Source organism: Ictidomys tridecemlineatus, chromosome 13 (genome assembly GCF_052094955.1).
Source record: "Ictidomys tridecemlineatus isolate mIctTri1 chromosome 13, mIctTri1.hap1, whole genome shotgun sequence".
Taxonomy (NCBI): domain Eukaryota; kingdom Metazoa; phylum Chordata; class Mammalia; order Rodentia; family Sciuridae; genus Ictidomys; species Ictidomys tridecemlineatus.
The window spans coordinates 20,218,086-20,234,183 of NC_135489.1; the positions used below are offsets into that span (position 1 = coordinate 20,218,086).

The window sequence follows — 16,098 nt, forward strand, 5'->3', positions numbered from 1 at the left end:
ATATCTTTCCACAAGTTATCTTTTCACAAGTATTTATGAAGTCGGCTTAGAAATGCAGGTTTTATCTAGTGGTATTTGCAACAAGTTGAGGCATCTGTCTTTTTATCTGTCCTTCCCTAGTCTTATGCAGCTCTGAGGTCTCCAACCTCTATCACAACTGACAAGAAAACAATTGTGGGTTTTGGGGAGCAGATGCTTTCAGAGTAGAAGGGAAAATGCCATGGGAAGAAGTAATAGTGTGAGTAAAGGAACCCATTGGGCAAGTCCAACTTTTTCTTTCTGTTGAAAAAAAAAATGTATATTTAGAATTAGCCAGCTGGAATGTGTTTATATGATCCCAGTTTATTGGCAATGTCCAAAGTGTCATAATTAGGAGATAGACGAACATCTGCCTTTTCCCCATCAGGCCTGGTCAGAGTGTTGACTTTGGCCACATCCACGTCACAGATCTTCTTCACAGCCTCTCTGAGCTGGTGTTTGCTGGCCTTGATGTCCACAATGAACACAAGTGTGTTGTTGTCTTCAGTACTCGTCATGCTGGCTCGGTGGTCAGGGGGACTTGATGATGGCATAGTGGTCAAGCTTGTTTCTTCTGAGGCCGCTCCTCTGAGGATACTTGGGCTGCCTCTGGAGCTGCAATGTCTTGAACTGCAGGAAGGACCTTCTTTCTGTAGCTGGGGATGACTTTCAACACTGCCTTCTTGGCCTTCATATCTTTTGCTTTGGCTTTGGTTTAAAGAGAGACAGGAGCTTCCCTCTGGCTTTTGGTACCATCTTAGTGAAAGGGGCACGTCTACTTACCCACCCTGCCCTCCAAAGCAATCACCACCATCTTGGCTGGTGTAATGTACCAGCTTCTTTATTTCCCTTTTGCCCTTCATCAGTCCAGTTAATATATAAAAAAATATTAGGAATCCCGTATGTCCTCTGTAGTATTTATTGATTGAATTGATAAGGACTTGATCCAAATTGAAAATGTGAGAAAAGATCACAACTGAGTTCTTGGTGCTGGGACTTCTGAGGCTGACCATGGAGGGATCTAGAAACTCAGTTCTAATTTCTAACACATACATTACTGTGGCTTAAATGGGTAGTTTGTGCCACACACATATGATGGCACCACCTCCAAGTAGGAGCCATTTGTATCCTAGATGTTCATGCATAATAAGGAGAATTTCCTGGTAGATGTTCTAGCAAAATTAATTCATTACCATGTTTTTAGAAAAGGGCATAAAGTGTTCTGAGTAAGAATCTCATTTTTCTTATTTTCACAATGCTACCGTGGGGACAAGTGGTGCCCTTGTGACCACTTGAGTATTGCATTCTAGGCATATGAATAATATTGGGTAAAGGTGTTCCCTGTTTACAAATAAAGCTGCCTAATTAAAAATAAGTCCCTAGAGAACTATATATAGCTAATATTATATCAACACAACTCAATATTTTCCTTATCTCACTGCATTAATTCCAAAACTGTTTATTATTTTACAAAAGGAGAATGTCAGGTTTAAATACATATACTCCAAACACATCCACATCAGATCTCAGCTCTACAGGGGTGAGACACACTGAATGGCAGCTTTCAGCTTACCATATACCTGTTTTCTCTCGTGGATGTGTGCATGTGTAGCATTTCGGCAATAGAACCCAGGCAGCGGGGGCCAATAAACATGGGGTAAGAAACTTCCCAAGTCTTGCTATTAGGAAATAACCCCACTGATGTAGGTTCTCACTGTTTCTAAGCCAGACCCTCAGTGTCTTTTTCTTAAGAGCAGGCTGACTTCTTATTCATCTACGGTCAGATGGGACCAGCCACCTGACATTCTCTGTTTATCACTATAGGCTGAACATTTGGGGAAGTAAATTCTTTGGTTTATTTCATTGTGGAAACTTTAGGGGGGAACTTTATACTTCTTGCTTGTGAGTGTGGAAAAGAGAAACCAGGTGTAATATGGTAAGACAAAAACCACTATCTAAAATAAAATCCATTTTTAATATTTTGTAATCCATCATCCTTGGAATTGTACTAATTGGTCCTGGAATACAGTTAATCAGCATACAACTACCAAATGGAAAGAGAAAACCCAATCCATTCGTCTACATTCTAAAGAAAATTACCAAGTTACATAGGATTAGAGTTTGGTAGTTGTAACTAATAGTTTACATTTTCAATTGATTGCAAATATAAATTTACAATTTCTGTCTTTTGTTTCCTCTTAAAGCCTGAACTTTCCAGTCAGAAAACTCCTATGTAAAGTAGTGCATTATTTCCTTCACTCCATGGGCAATTGTCTGTGCTTTAAAGAGTTGGTTCGTGACTGAACTTTCAGGGTCAGTGTGCCCTTGTAAGGTGGCATCTCTCCATGTGCCTAATTTTCCCTGCCATATTGTAAAATCCTCCAAGGCATTCTTTATGTTTAAAACCTTTTTATCCGTCCTAATGACACCTAGCACAGTGCCTTACATATGACATTCAGGTGTGTGTCAAGTTATATTAAAGCTCTTCTCTTTTTTAGAATGTGAAAAGTCATTGTTAACTGTGACAGCGATTTTTTTTCTTTTTTTGCCCTTCTCTGGAAAAATGACTGACTCGGTTAAAAGTTTTAATTGGTTGCCTTTTCTGCCCTATTTAACTGTTTCTTATTCTTTGGAAGTATTGATCTATCTTCACATTTTCTATCATGTCTTTGTGTATATATAAATAAATAAAATATACTTTTTCCCCACTTTCTATTTAAACATTTCCCTCAATTAAAAAACTCTAATGCTTATATTGGAACTGGTCAGTGAGTGATACTGCCATTTTATTAGACTATTAGCTGCCCAAGGGTAAACCTGTGAGGCTAGCTGACAGCTCCCTCTGGCCATTTCACTTTCTTGGAGTCATTTGGAGTAATACAGGGTGACTCAAGGATACAGGTTAACTTTATTCACCTTTGGCAGCTTTTCCTAAGTTATTTCTTATGCCACTTCCAAGAAGCAGTGTTAACACCTTGCTGGTATCACCGTACCCGAGCTGTGAGGTTTAGTTGAAACATTTGGCTAGGCTTTAATACATTACCCAGATGTGAGATTTCCTACATATCCAGTAGACCGGGATTATCCGATATACCCTAAAGCTTTCTGCTGCAGTCTCCACCCCTACCCCAAGATTTCCCTTTCTGCGAGTGGCCAGTGTGTGCTGTGCATCATTGTAGCCCTTGATTCACAAGAATTACCTTTAGAGCTGGAATTTTCTGCAGGATTTTACTCTTCCTCTTCCTCCTCCACATTCTCCCAAATGTGTGGGTGTGCTGATTTGCATGTGTGCAGACACATATGAACACATCCACCTACTACTCCCTTTATGACTTTCCTTTGAGGAAATGTGTTTTTATGTTTTTCTGGAGAAAAATTCACCTGATTCCTTGTGGCAGGCAATAACTGTAGACCGTATGTATAAGAGTGTGTACAGACGGAGACCAGAGAGAGCAAGATGGATTATACATGGGGTGAAAGGATAAACAGAGTTACCAGGAGAACTGGTGATTCTGATCCTCATATGCATCATTTACATATAATTCCATTTGGAACTCCTCACTTCTGATATTTGTGGAGCAAACACCCAGTTTTTCTTTTGAGACTGTTAAATTTAGGGCTAATATTCCAGGAAGTTTTAAAATGTGACTGCAACCAATTTAACTTCTTGAATTGGTGTCCCCTTAAACATCTTTATATTGACGAATCAAGTAAGGTTAAAGGCAACTCCCCCAAATATATTTCTGCAGAGACTTTTTTTTTCACTTTGCTTTTATTCTGGAAGGATTTGTTGCATTTGGAATTTGGTATCTGGACTTCTTGCCCAATTTAAAGTATCCATTGTGAGTGATTTTATCCCTGTGCCTGAAATTATAAATTAATGTCAACTAATAGACTCTGTGATTTATTGGCTATAGCTCAGTAACGTTGCTCCTTTTATTTTATTGAAGTCAATTTTGTTAAGCTCTGCTAAGGCTCGTGGAGTCCCTCTGGGGCATAGCATTAGCCTAATTGTGAATTCGGAGTAAACCCGTTGAACCACTATGCGTTGGTTTATTATCAAGTGTAGAAACATGGTGAAAATGAGCATTTTTGTCAACCCTCTGACATTGAACAGATTTTTCCTGGGTTGAGTAGCAAAATACCATGTCTAAGTCTTGGGTAAGTCTTGTCTTCCCCTGAAGCTTTTAAATATTCACACTATGAGCATTTCTTACATCAGGTTAGTTCATTACCCACTATGTAGCCAGCAGTTAAACAGGAGAGGGTAAGACTGAGGGACAGAAGTTCCTGTCCTAAGACACTAGAATGTAGAATGTAGATTACACCAAGATGGGGACTGTTGTCTTTTTTTTTCCTCCTATGTTTCTCCAATATCTAGAACATGCTAAATGTATGACAATGTCTCAAATGTCAAATTCATGAACACAGTTTCACAAAGATTGTGGAGTTGCCTGAACCTGAAAGTGTTGGGTATTTTAACCACTGTTCTCAGAATCTGAAACAAGAGCAGGTGGTGGGGTTGGAGCCGAGCGGGTTGGGTAGATACTGCTTAAGCTGATGACTGGCACATGGATTTGTGTGTCCTTGGAGTTAAGAATATATTGGGAAGGAGGTAAAGATTTGGATGCTCTCTAGGATGTGAGCTCATCCATGCAGGCTCCAGGTATGTCTCGGAATGTAAGTGCATGAAACCTTAGAATGAAGCACTCACTGTATTAGGTACCAAGTGTCCTCCACAAACCTGTCAGAAGGAGCCCATTTTGCTTTACCTGGCACCTTGAGCAGTAGAGAACTTGAGTCCACTGTCAGATAATTTGACATTTGTTTTCTTGTTTATTTTTGACAAGGGGTTTCGCTATTTTGCCCAGGATGGTCTTAAACTCTTGGCCTCAAGCGATCTTCCTCCCTCAGCTTCCCAAGTAACTGAGACACCAGGTGCAAACCATGCCTGGCTGATAATTCCACAGTTGGACTGCTCTAACTATGGAAATTCTTTCTTAAATGTGGTCCAATTTCTATTTATTAGTCTTCATTTTACTCCCCAAAAAGTACTTAAAGTACTCATTAAAAGACACCTCCCCCCATCAAGGATTGAACCCAGGGGCACTTAACTACTGAGCCATATCCCAGCCCTTTTTATATATTAGAGACAGTATCTTGCTGAGTTGCTCAGGGCCTTACTAAGTTGCTGAGGTTGGCTCTGAACTCTTGCTCCTCCTGCCTCAGCCTCCTAAGCTACTGGGATTATAGGCATGCACCACCATGCCTGACTTAGAAGACACTTTATCATGGAATGACATCATTTTTAACAGATATCCTGTCTCATTATTTTCCCTTTTCCTGGACCTTTTGTTTATAACTGTTGGCAAGTAATATTTCCTAGACTGTATATTTCCTATGGTGAAAAACACCCATGGTGATACATCACTGTATCCATGATCTCTAGTTTATATGCACTACTTCTTCTTTGAATTGAGGTATACTTTCCAAATAATAGAATGCACTGATCTTAGGAATGAGCAGTTTGAGTTTGAGAATGGTGTACTTTTCTGTAACCACCATCCCAATCCAAAGCAAACATATTTTTATCATCTTGGAGAATTTCCTATCTCCTGTCCAGGCAGCTCTCTGAGGAAATGCTGTGCTGATTTTCATTAACAGACTCCTTTTGCTTTTTTTTGTGAACTTCATATTAATGGAATCAAACAGCATGTGCTCTTTGTGTTTTGTTTTTTTGCTCAAAGTGTGACTTTTTTTTGGGTGATATGTTCATGTCATTGCAAGTGTCCCTTATGACTGTTGGTTAGCATTGCATTGTATGAGCATCCTCCTATTTTTCTTTGCTTTGATTGTTAGGTGCATGTGTCACTCTTTCCTTTAGGTTTCCACAAATGATCTGATCAGTACATAGTGGAAAAAGACCAGTATCTCCATGGTTTCAGCAGCTTATTTTCATTTAACCCAAGTTTAATTTAGTTATTACAGTGTCCTTATTGCCCTGTATGCTTGATGGATTGGGAAAAGCAAGACTTTCCAGAAAATGTACAATGGGTTCAAATCCCAGATTTACCTCTTGCACTCTAGAGGAGATAGGGGAGATTATTTTATGTCTCCTTACCGCTGTAAAATAGGAACAATGATACTGTGTCTCTAATGTCTGTTTAGGAGCTTAAGGCATTCAATATACCTGTGGTTTCTACCCACACCTGCTTTCAAATGGGAATTGTAATTATGACAGCATACCATAGTCTTGCTGTTCTAGCTCTCTCCTATACTCATGCGTTTGTATAAGTTCATATGCCAGAATTTTAAACTTATCCCATTTATTTTCATGTAATACAATCCATCGTTCCACCCCATTGAAACCAACCGACTCTTCACCTGATCAACCAGCAGAGCTGCTTTCTGTATTGGCTCTGTCATTTGTGGATTTAATAAGCAGATCATCTATATCCTCAAGCAAGTCACTCTTAATATTTGAACTAGAACAGAACCAAGGACATATTCCTTTAACATAAAATTAACAACCACTCTTTAGTTTGAAATTGACCTACTAACCAATACTCTTTGGGAACTGTTGTGTAGGCATTTTCAAATCCACTGAACTGTATTTTTCAGTTATCTTTTTATAAGATGTCAAGGGATACAATTCTACAAATCTATAAAATTCAAAGTCCTTGGAAGTCCCATAAGCATATAAAGTAAATTATAATCTCCTCTTTAAATTGTATTTTAACTTCACCTGTTAAAATATCCTGGTGTAATATTTTAATAATTGAACTCATATTTTCAAAAATTTAAAAGGGAATCCCTAATTTACTTCACAAAGAATGTTATAGATCTTGTTCAAAATGATTTTTCAGGGGGGAATAAAAGCAGAAAGGTAAGGCTATTTAATATTTTTCACTTAAGAGTCCTTTTAAAATGTTCTTAACTTGCAAAATTCATAACTTTGATTCTTTGAGGAATAAAATTTTATTAGATTCTTTCTTTGCATTGTCACATTTAGTATCATTTCAAAATACTCTTCAGATCCAACCAAGAGTAAAGATTAACACTTGTCAAGCTTTTTCAAATATGTTATCTTGGTTTTGCAAAATATCTCTGTGGTTGGGATCTAGACAACCCCACACACAGGTCAGGTATATATTTGTCTAAGTAAGTGTGGTTTGTTTCTCCTGGTTACCATTCTTTCATTCTTGAACATGAGAATTAATCATGTGACCGAGGATCTTGATATGAAAACTATCATTCAAAATTTTTGGCTATTTTGAAAATTAAATACCATTTAGTTCATATGAAGGAGGAAAAAAGGGCAAGTCCATATGGAAGAAAGGGCACAGGCCAGGACAGACATGTTCTTTTGTCTCCTTATTATCCAGTGTTGTGGTTTTTACATAATAGGCACATAGTAAGGTATTACTAAGTTGCTTGAGGGGAGAATTAATTATGATCGTTTTTTTTGCACATATAATATAAATTTCATATTTATAAATGTTTTTAGTAGTTCATAGTTCTTATTATTCGTTATCTGCCTATGGATTATAGAATTTTGAAAATGACAGAAAACTGTTCCTTCTGTAATTTTATAGAGGGCAGTACTTTGGTGTCCAAGATGACTAAAAGGAACATAGCTAGGCAGGTGACATCTTCGGGAAATTTTAGATTAACCCTCACGTAATAAGATTCTATGAAAAGATAGCCAAATGATAAAAAGATAGCCAAATTTTTTTTGCATACAAATTTCTATCAGAACAATTTTATATAGCAGTTAGAAAAATCACAACACAAAGTAATATGCAAATTTTTAAAAAGTATTTGTATTCCTGGAAAGTACAGGAACTTACCAAGAGGAGTATCCTTGGGCTGAGTCTGTCTGCATGCATTATATGATCACTATTTATTGCTTTGTTGACTGATTCATTTTTTCATTTGAAGATTACTATCTTCAGATATAAGACATACACTTGTCTTTGGAAGGATTCCCAAACCAAATTGTAATTTTCTGGTTTGTGTGCTTATTATTATTATTATTATTTATTATTATGGTGTGTGTAGAGAGGGAGAGACAGAGACTGACTCAACAAAACTAGATAAAACATTTCTTTATCTTAACTATTGTCAATAACGTAGGGGTAATAAACTTCAAGGCTAGAGCTTTGGCATGAACTACTTTTGGGGATCTTGAATTTGAAATACTTTAAGAGAGATGTCTGTATATGTGTGAGTTAGCCTGACAGATAAATCAGAGATCCTAACACCAAATTTAATACCAAGGAGTGTAATAAGGATTTGTGGTGCTTCCTAGAGGCCCCAAGGTCTATAAACCAATGAATAGTTTACAGTGGGACATAAATATAACATATAAAACATCCAGCCGTTTCATAGAGGAAAACCTTGCTATGTTTGAGGTTTGGCAGTCAGGAAAGAAAAATACTTCTTACAAATTTTATGTGAAGATGGCTTTAGTTTTCAAATATTAACACGGGAACCTTAACAACCTTAACTGGGCTGAAGATATTACTGGTCTATAAAGGGGCAGCAAGTGAGGAGGAGCAGAGAGGCTTCTAAGGAGGGGGAACCTCGTGGCTCTCTGCTTAAGATCTGACTCCTTCCCAGAGAATTGTCTGCACTGGTAAATGATGGGACCAGGGAGAAAATTGCTTAAGAAATGACCAGGAGAAGGTTCTGAAATGAAATGAAAAAAGCCCCAAATGAATAATTTATGATTGAATCTCCTCCTAAATTCCCATTTTCTTAAGAAAAACATGAACAATCTGTTAGAGATGAACCACTCTTCTTGAGGTGCCAATCTTGGCTTGTGTGACATGACAGAGGCATTTGTAAGCCCAGTGTCTCTCTCAAGCTCAGCTTTATTCATTTGCCTGCAGATCTGCACGGTAAGTCATGGCTGATTGGCTCAGCAATAGAAATGCTTTATGCATGTCCCTCTCTCCCAAGGGCTCTGACTACAGCAGAGTTGCCTCCATCACCGTCTCTCAGCCTGGCCTCACTCTGTCTATGCTTGTCAACGCGCTACAGGCTGTGGTCTATTTCCTATCAAGTCCCCCAAGTCCACCAGTGGAGTCCAGAGTGAATGAAATGCCTGGCCATGTCCCCACCTTCACAAGATTCTGAAGTTTTATATGGAAAATTGAGACTGGGTGTAGGAACAGAGACCTTGCCATGTCTTTTGCTAGAACCAGGAAATTAACTGTAGTCAGATCACCAGCTGTCAGCCTAAGTTTGTTGGCCTTTTACACTGGCATGTTTGGATGGCCTCAAAAGTGATGGAACAAGTCTGGGCAATACCAATAGTTCTATGGGATGCAACTCATCAAAACACAAAGAAGGGCTGTGTGAAGAATTGCTACTTGTAAGTGTTTGAGAATAGAATGGTTGTGATTTAAATTCACTTTGATGTACCAGGATGGAAAAAAGACCTTTATATAAGGGTCTAATCAGACTCCTTCTGGTCATAGTTGTTTCTTATATCACCTTTTGTCCCCAAATTAGAATTTTATTGGCAATGGTTAGTTGAGAATTTTGTGATGTTTGCGGGGGGAGTTCAGTAAGAAATAGGAAATGCACAAACTCCTTGAATAAAAAATTATATTTTAATTTATGCTTTAAAATTAAAAACATGTACATATGTCCAAGTATGTTAATGCAGCATTGCTTGTACTGGTATATAACCTAAAGTAGCTTAATTGTTAACCAGTACAAAAATGATACATACATAGTATATATCTTGTAATTTTACTTAAAAGTCGAGAAAAATAATGTGTGGAGAAGGTATGGAAAGGCACACTTCAAAATGCTAACACCAATTACTTTTTTATTTTCATTTTTTAAATTGATTTTGTTTTTAAAAATAAATGACAGTGGAATGCATTACAATTCTTATTACACATGTACAGTACAATTTTTCATCTCGTTATTATATAAAGTATGTTGACACCAATTCGTGTCTTCATACATGAACTTTGGATGATGATGTCCATCAAATTCCACCATCCTTGCTAATCCCCTGCCCCCTCCCTTTCTCTCCCACCCCTCTGCTCTATCTAGAATTCATCTATTCCTCCCATGCTTCCCCTCCCTACCCTGCTCTGGGTCAGCCTCTTTATATCAGAGAAATCATTCAGCATTTGTTTTTTTTTTTTTTTTGGGGATTGGATACCTTCACTTAGCATTATCTTCTCCAGTGCCATCCATTTACCTGCAAATGCCATGGTTTTATTTTATTGATGAGTAAAATTCCTTTGTGTATATATGCCACATTTTTTTTATCCATTCATCCACTGAAAGGCATCTAGGTTGGCTTCATAGTTTAGCTATTGTGAATTGTGCTGCTATAAACATTGATGTGGCTGTGTCCCTGTAGTATGCTAATTTTAAGTCCTTTGGGTATAGACCAAGGAGAGGGATAGCTGGGTCAAATGGTGGTTGTATACCCAGATTTCCAAGGAATCTCCATACTGCTTTCCATATTGGCTGCACCAATTTGCAGTCCCACCAGCAATGAGAGGGTAACACCAGTTACTAAAGGGCATGAGATCACAAAGGTGTGAGGAAGAATAAACAATTGCATGGTTTGCATTTAATTGACCTTTTCAAGGAATATAACACATTGACTATAGTTATCACGCTATCCAATTTTGAATTTATTCCTTCTAACTGATTTTGCAGTCTTTGATGAATATCTTCCCAACACACTCTTCCCTCCCTGGTAACCATTCTATTCTCTGTTGCTGTGAGTTCAGCTTTTTAAGATTATGTGTATAAGTGGGATCATGTGCTATTTGTCTTTTGGCTTATTCACTTAACATGGTGTCCTCCAGATTCATCTTGTTTTCCCAAATGGATCTTAGACGAAAGTGATTCTAAGGCAGTATGAAAAAAAAAAAAATCTAACAAGTGAAATAGCTCTTGCATTCTCTAGGCAGCTTAATCACAACCAGCCTGGGTAATCATTTACCACGTGCAACTCCATGTATCTGTCCTCCAACTTCATCCAACTCTGTAGATCATTTTTCTTTTTATGTCCTTACATCTCAGGGGTGCCTGTTAGACACTAGAATTATCTACAAAATATTTCCTGAACCCTTAGGAGGTCCCCTCAAATTTCACTGGGATTTTCCTCTTGTGCATAACTGACCCAATGTATAATGTAATTTTGGTAGAAAAGCTGGTCTTCATCCAAGTTACTGTGGAAGAAAGTGAATATCCTTTCCACACAAGAGCTGATGGGCCAAGTTCATCGTTAGAAAAGAACACATTTACTACGGATTTCATCTGGCTTCTCTGGCTTCGCTGCTTCTTTCTCTTGAAATCCTACATAACACATTTTATTGTACTCTCCTGGTTGCCTCTAAGAGTGACTCCATCATTATTTAATTTGGTCTTGTTATGTTATCCCATAATTCTTGAATGTTCTGCTCATGGTTACTTACCATCTTCACTGTGTGGTCAGCTTTAGTTTCAAGATTATATATTTTGTCTTCGTTGTCTGAGGTTCTATCTTCCAAGTGATCTAATCTGTTGGTGATGGTTTCTATTGAGTTTTTAATTTGGTTTTTGTTTCCTTCATTTCAAGGACTTAAAAAAAAATCTCCTTATTGAAGTAATCTTTTGCTTCCTGAATTTGCTTATGTGGCTCTTTATTAAAATGATCTTTTGCTGCCTGTATTCTCTCATACCATCCTTTAATTCACAGGACATTTTAATTATGTACACCCTGAACTCCTCCTCTGTAATTTATTCGTGTGCTGGCCATGGATTCTAATAATGTTGTATCTTGTTTGGGGCACTTGTTTTTTTCTTCCCTTGTTTTTTCATGTTGTTCATGTGTCTTTCCTTCTAGCACTGCAGATCTGAGGTGCTAGTTTTTACCATATAGGCTTATAGTGTCCCTGCAGGGTTCCAATACCTCTCCTTTAAGGGGGAGAACAATATTAACAGATCCCAATACAAACAAGATACAGCCTTCAACCAAATAGCTGCTATTAAGGCATTTATAGTTTTGTCACAATATATAGAAACGGTGGGTTCAGTTACTATCCATACCATAGACAGTGGGTTTGCAAAAGGGTCTACAGTTTCTGATGGTGGACAAAGAGAACCGGGTGTGGGGTATAGGATGAGATGTTAAGGAGGTAGGAGTGAGGATAGTTATTAGATCTTAAGAAACATAAAAGAAACAAGAAAAAAAATCTCAAAGGAAAATACAAGGATTGTTATTGTTAAAGTTCAGTATCTTTCCTGCTTTCTTCCTCATCCAGTAGGAGAGGTTGTCTGTAGTTTGCTCGTATTTCCACCCTCAGGATGGTCAAGGTTATTGGGGTGGGAGAGCTGGAGCTCCTGGAGGTGGGGTAGTACTTGCCCCAAAGATCTCTTTTTGGGCCCACTTATGTGATGTGGGCATCTGGTCTTATCTCCTTGAATCACCTGTAGACCTCATAATTCCTGGTCTCTAATTTAGTCTCTAAACTGTGTCTCACTCGCCCCTCCCTTTCTACTTCACAATCGGGAAGCTTTCTCTCCAGAGGTCTAGTGGGCTGCACCCTGGGGGCTGTGCACCTGTCGTGGAGAGCTGTTTTGTATTGGGCGGTTCAGGGCCAGGCTTTGCTATTTATAGACTAGCCAAGTAGCTGCAAGTACTTTGCTGGGTTAGTGGCTGTGGGGAACCGTGGGGAGTTGGACTATAAGTACCTTGATATTGCTTCTAGTCTCTAGCTGGTATCCCAAGTTGGGAGTTTCCCCAACTAAAGACGGCGACAAAGGTGTCCCGGGACCCAGGCAGCTGCTTTCAGAGGTGGGTGTCGGGTTGGGTGGGGCTGAGTGGTGGCATTGGGCAGTGCGTTCAGAGATGCAGCTCTGTGACATGCAGCACTGTGGCTGGTGGTGTCCCCAGTCCCTGTCCTGGGTCCCCAGGTGCAGGCTACCACATATAGGGGATTATGGCAGTGGTAGCACTGTACCAAGATGGAGATGACTGGGGGAGCCCCATGTTGGTAGATGGGGGTCCACACGGTAGTGGAGGCTGGAGGCCCTACATGTGGGCAGCAGCTGGGTATCCTGGGTAGGACCAATGGCCCAGATTTCTATGTGGGAGGAGTGGCCGCAGATCCTGCGTGGTTGAGTAGCCAGGAGTCCTGTGCTGAGGCTGAGCCCTGGAGACCTGTGTGGGTACGGTGGCTGGGATTCCTGAGCAGGAACAGCTGTTGGGGGTCCTCTGATAACTCTCAGAGAAACAGTATCCCCATTACTAAAATCCTAGGCCCTGGAGAGACATAGAATGCAGCCTCCGTCTCAAATAGTGGGTTTGCAAAAAAAAAAGGGTCTACAGTTTCTGATGGTGGACAAAGAGAACCAGGTGTGGGGTATAGGATGAGATGTTAAGGAGATAGGAGTGAGGATAGTTATTAGATCTTAACTCTCTCCCACCCACCATTGTGGATGGAACCCTCATTCATTTAAACTGATGGGCCAAATTATCTATTTTGACTGTCATTCAGGCTGATTCCTGGTAACAGCAGAGTCTGAGAGGTTTGTTTTATCCAATAACTCAAACTTCTCAGGCTTTTGAATGAGGAGGGTCATTTCAAATAAGACAAAGGAATGGAGTCTTCAGCTTTTGCTATCTGTTCATTCTCAGTGTTTATTATAACAGTTCTGACATCAGGGGTCTAAGATCTAATCTGCCACAGATGGCTACAAGTAGCTTTAACAGGCTGCTACTGAAGTGGTGTCTAGTACACTTGGGTGGCTTTACTTTTTATATTGTATTTAAACAGGGACAGTAAACTGGATTCTATAGTTGGAAAGGTGTTAAAATGCATGGGTGGGTACATTGTCAAAAGAAGTATTAGCTATGATATTTTGTACATGTAATGTTTAGATGTAGTATGTAATATCATGGTAGTTTTTCCAGTATAATTTTTATTTGGTTTCATTATTTTTACTTCTAGGCATTTCTAAATGAATTGAATTGAGTGGGAATTCAAATTCTCTTCATTCCTGGAGTTAGGGCATTTATAATTCCAATCAGGCAACTTGCAACATTTGTGGGTGATCACCTCTAAAGGGGTACACCATTAGAGCCAGCATGGATTCCATGGGGTAGATGTGGATAATTGCTGAGGATCTTTGCTGCAGGAGGTGAAGATCAAGACTACCATGTTAGTACTGTGGTTGATTTATCGACTGGAATAAACAGAGCATAAGACTCGTGTCTTACTTGCTAGACTATTACTGTATTTCCATGAGGAGTCAGGCCCTGCCATTGGATTTGGGTATTTGGTTATAGTGCTCATGTGTCTCACATGGAGGATTTTAGCTGGATAAACAATCTCTTTATGACTGCAATGTGGAAATAGGGAAGTTTAAACATTTCTTCTGTTTATGTCTCTGTATACAAAGTGATAGAACCTGTAAAGTCTCCAGTCGGTATTTGAGTGGTAATGGGGCATGCGCTCATTGTTCTTATCTGGGACGTGCATAAAATGGCAAAGTACATGGAAATATATGCCATAAAGAAGCGGCTATTTTAAAGCCATGTGGAAAGTTCATGACAGCTCAATATTTGTATTGTCTCCACTTCTATTATTTTTGGTCTTCATATTTTCATCTGACAAATTGTGGGCTCTATTGGATGCCATGGCTGGTACCCTTTAGGGGAAAAAAAAATTTCATTGTGCGGGAGCATAAGCTCTTTTGGTTCCAATGAGCCATGTTTTCATGTGGCTGTTCCCACGTGTGCCCTGATGCACATCAGCCAACATCGTTAAGACCAAGAGCTCCTGCATGACAGAATCATCAGGCAGTTTCGCAGAGCTTGTGGTGGTGTTTGACTATTTATGAAATGGGTAAAATCTGTAAATGATTATTTTAAAAATTATCATTTTATATGCAATAGATATACGCTTCCGTCAAAGTCCTTTCTGTTTTGATGCAAATTTTATCCTAATGATATACAAATGATGCTTTAGATGGTGACTGGAAAATCTACTCATTAGTGTCGAAGAGATGCAGATTTATTTCTGATTTCCCTCCATTGAATTATGTCCCCTACAGAAACACACATATTAACACACAGTCTGAGAACTGATCTAGGCTTTAAACATCCTCAGCTTAGACTTTTTTCCAGTCAAACCTTAATTGCCCCTTGGAGAGTCCCATTTTCTTGGCTTCCTACTATCCCGTCTTCAGAACCTTTTTAGTTCTAATGATGAAAAATACAAAGGGGGAAGTACTTTAACCTAACAGAGGAGAATGTGGGAAACACACGGACCTTGCAGCATGATTGGCTTGTGTGGTGACAATGGCCTGAGAGTCGGTGGAAAAAAAGTCTGTCGGCTGGAATGAAGAAAGGCAGGGTGCTCTTCTCTCTCAAAGGGTGAGCTCTAGAAAGTCTCATTTATTGCTTTATTTCTACAACTTGGGGTACACAGCGGGTGCTTAGGAATGTCTGTTGAACCACTGAATGAATAAATAGTGTGATGTAATTTTAATACTCGGGTAATATTTCATTGGGGAGGAAAATACTAGAGCCTCACCTCCTGAAAATTGCCATAATGCCCCTCTGCCTTAGTTTAGAAGCTGTAGGGGGATTCCGGTTTCCCTCAGCAGGTTTAATAATATAGTCGACTTAAAACAAAACAACAAAAAAACCCCAAACACCCCCTGACCGTAAACAGATCAATAGGAGAGAAGGCAAACGGTTTCCGTCATGTGCTCATGTCCAAGGAGCCACTCAAATATCCAACTCAAAGAAGGGCCCCATAGTTAATGCCACGTAGTTGAGGCTTAAGAATCCTCTTCCAAGGGGAAAGTGGAGCGGGGCTGCAGGCAGTCTGGGGGGAGTAGGAAACCAATGGGCCTGAAGAAGGGTTGATGGCCTGGGACAAAGTTCTCTGGGCTCTGGGTGTGATGTCTGACTTCCAGTGTCTTCCTCTGGGATACAAGTTTAATCTTCCTTGGTAAATGAAATGTCAGAAGATTTGAAGGCAATTGCGTTCCTCTTTGATCTGGTCTTTGGGTGGATATGAGAGTGCAGAGAAAGCCCTTCCCTGC

General features: G+C 39.3%; 1 pseudogene; it reads right to left on the reverse strand.

Annotated features, from left to right (window-relative positions):
- Positions 1-308: 308 nt before the first annotated feature.
- Positions 309-16,098, reverse strand: part of LOC101973803 (large ribosomal subunit protein uL23 pseudogene) — an 85,353-nt pseudogene continuing 69,563 nt past the window's right edge.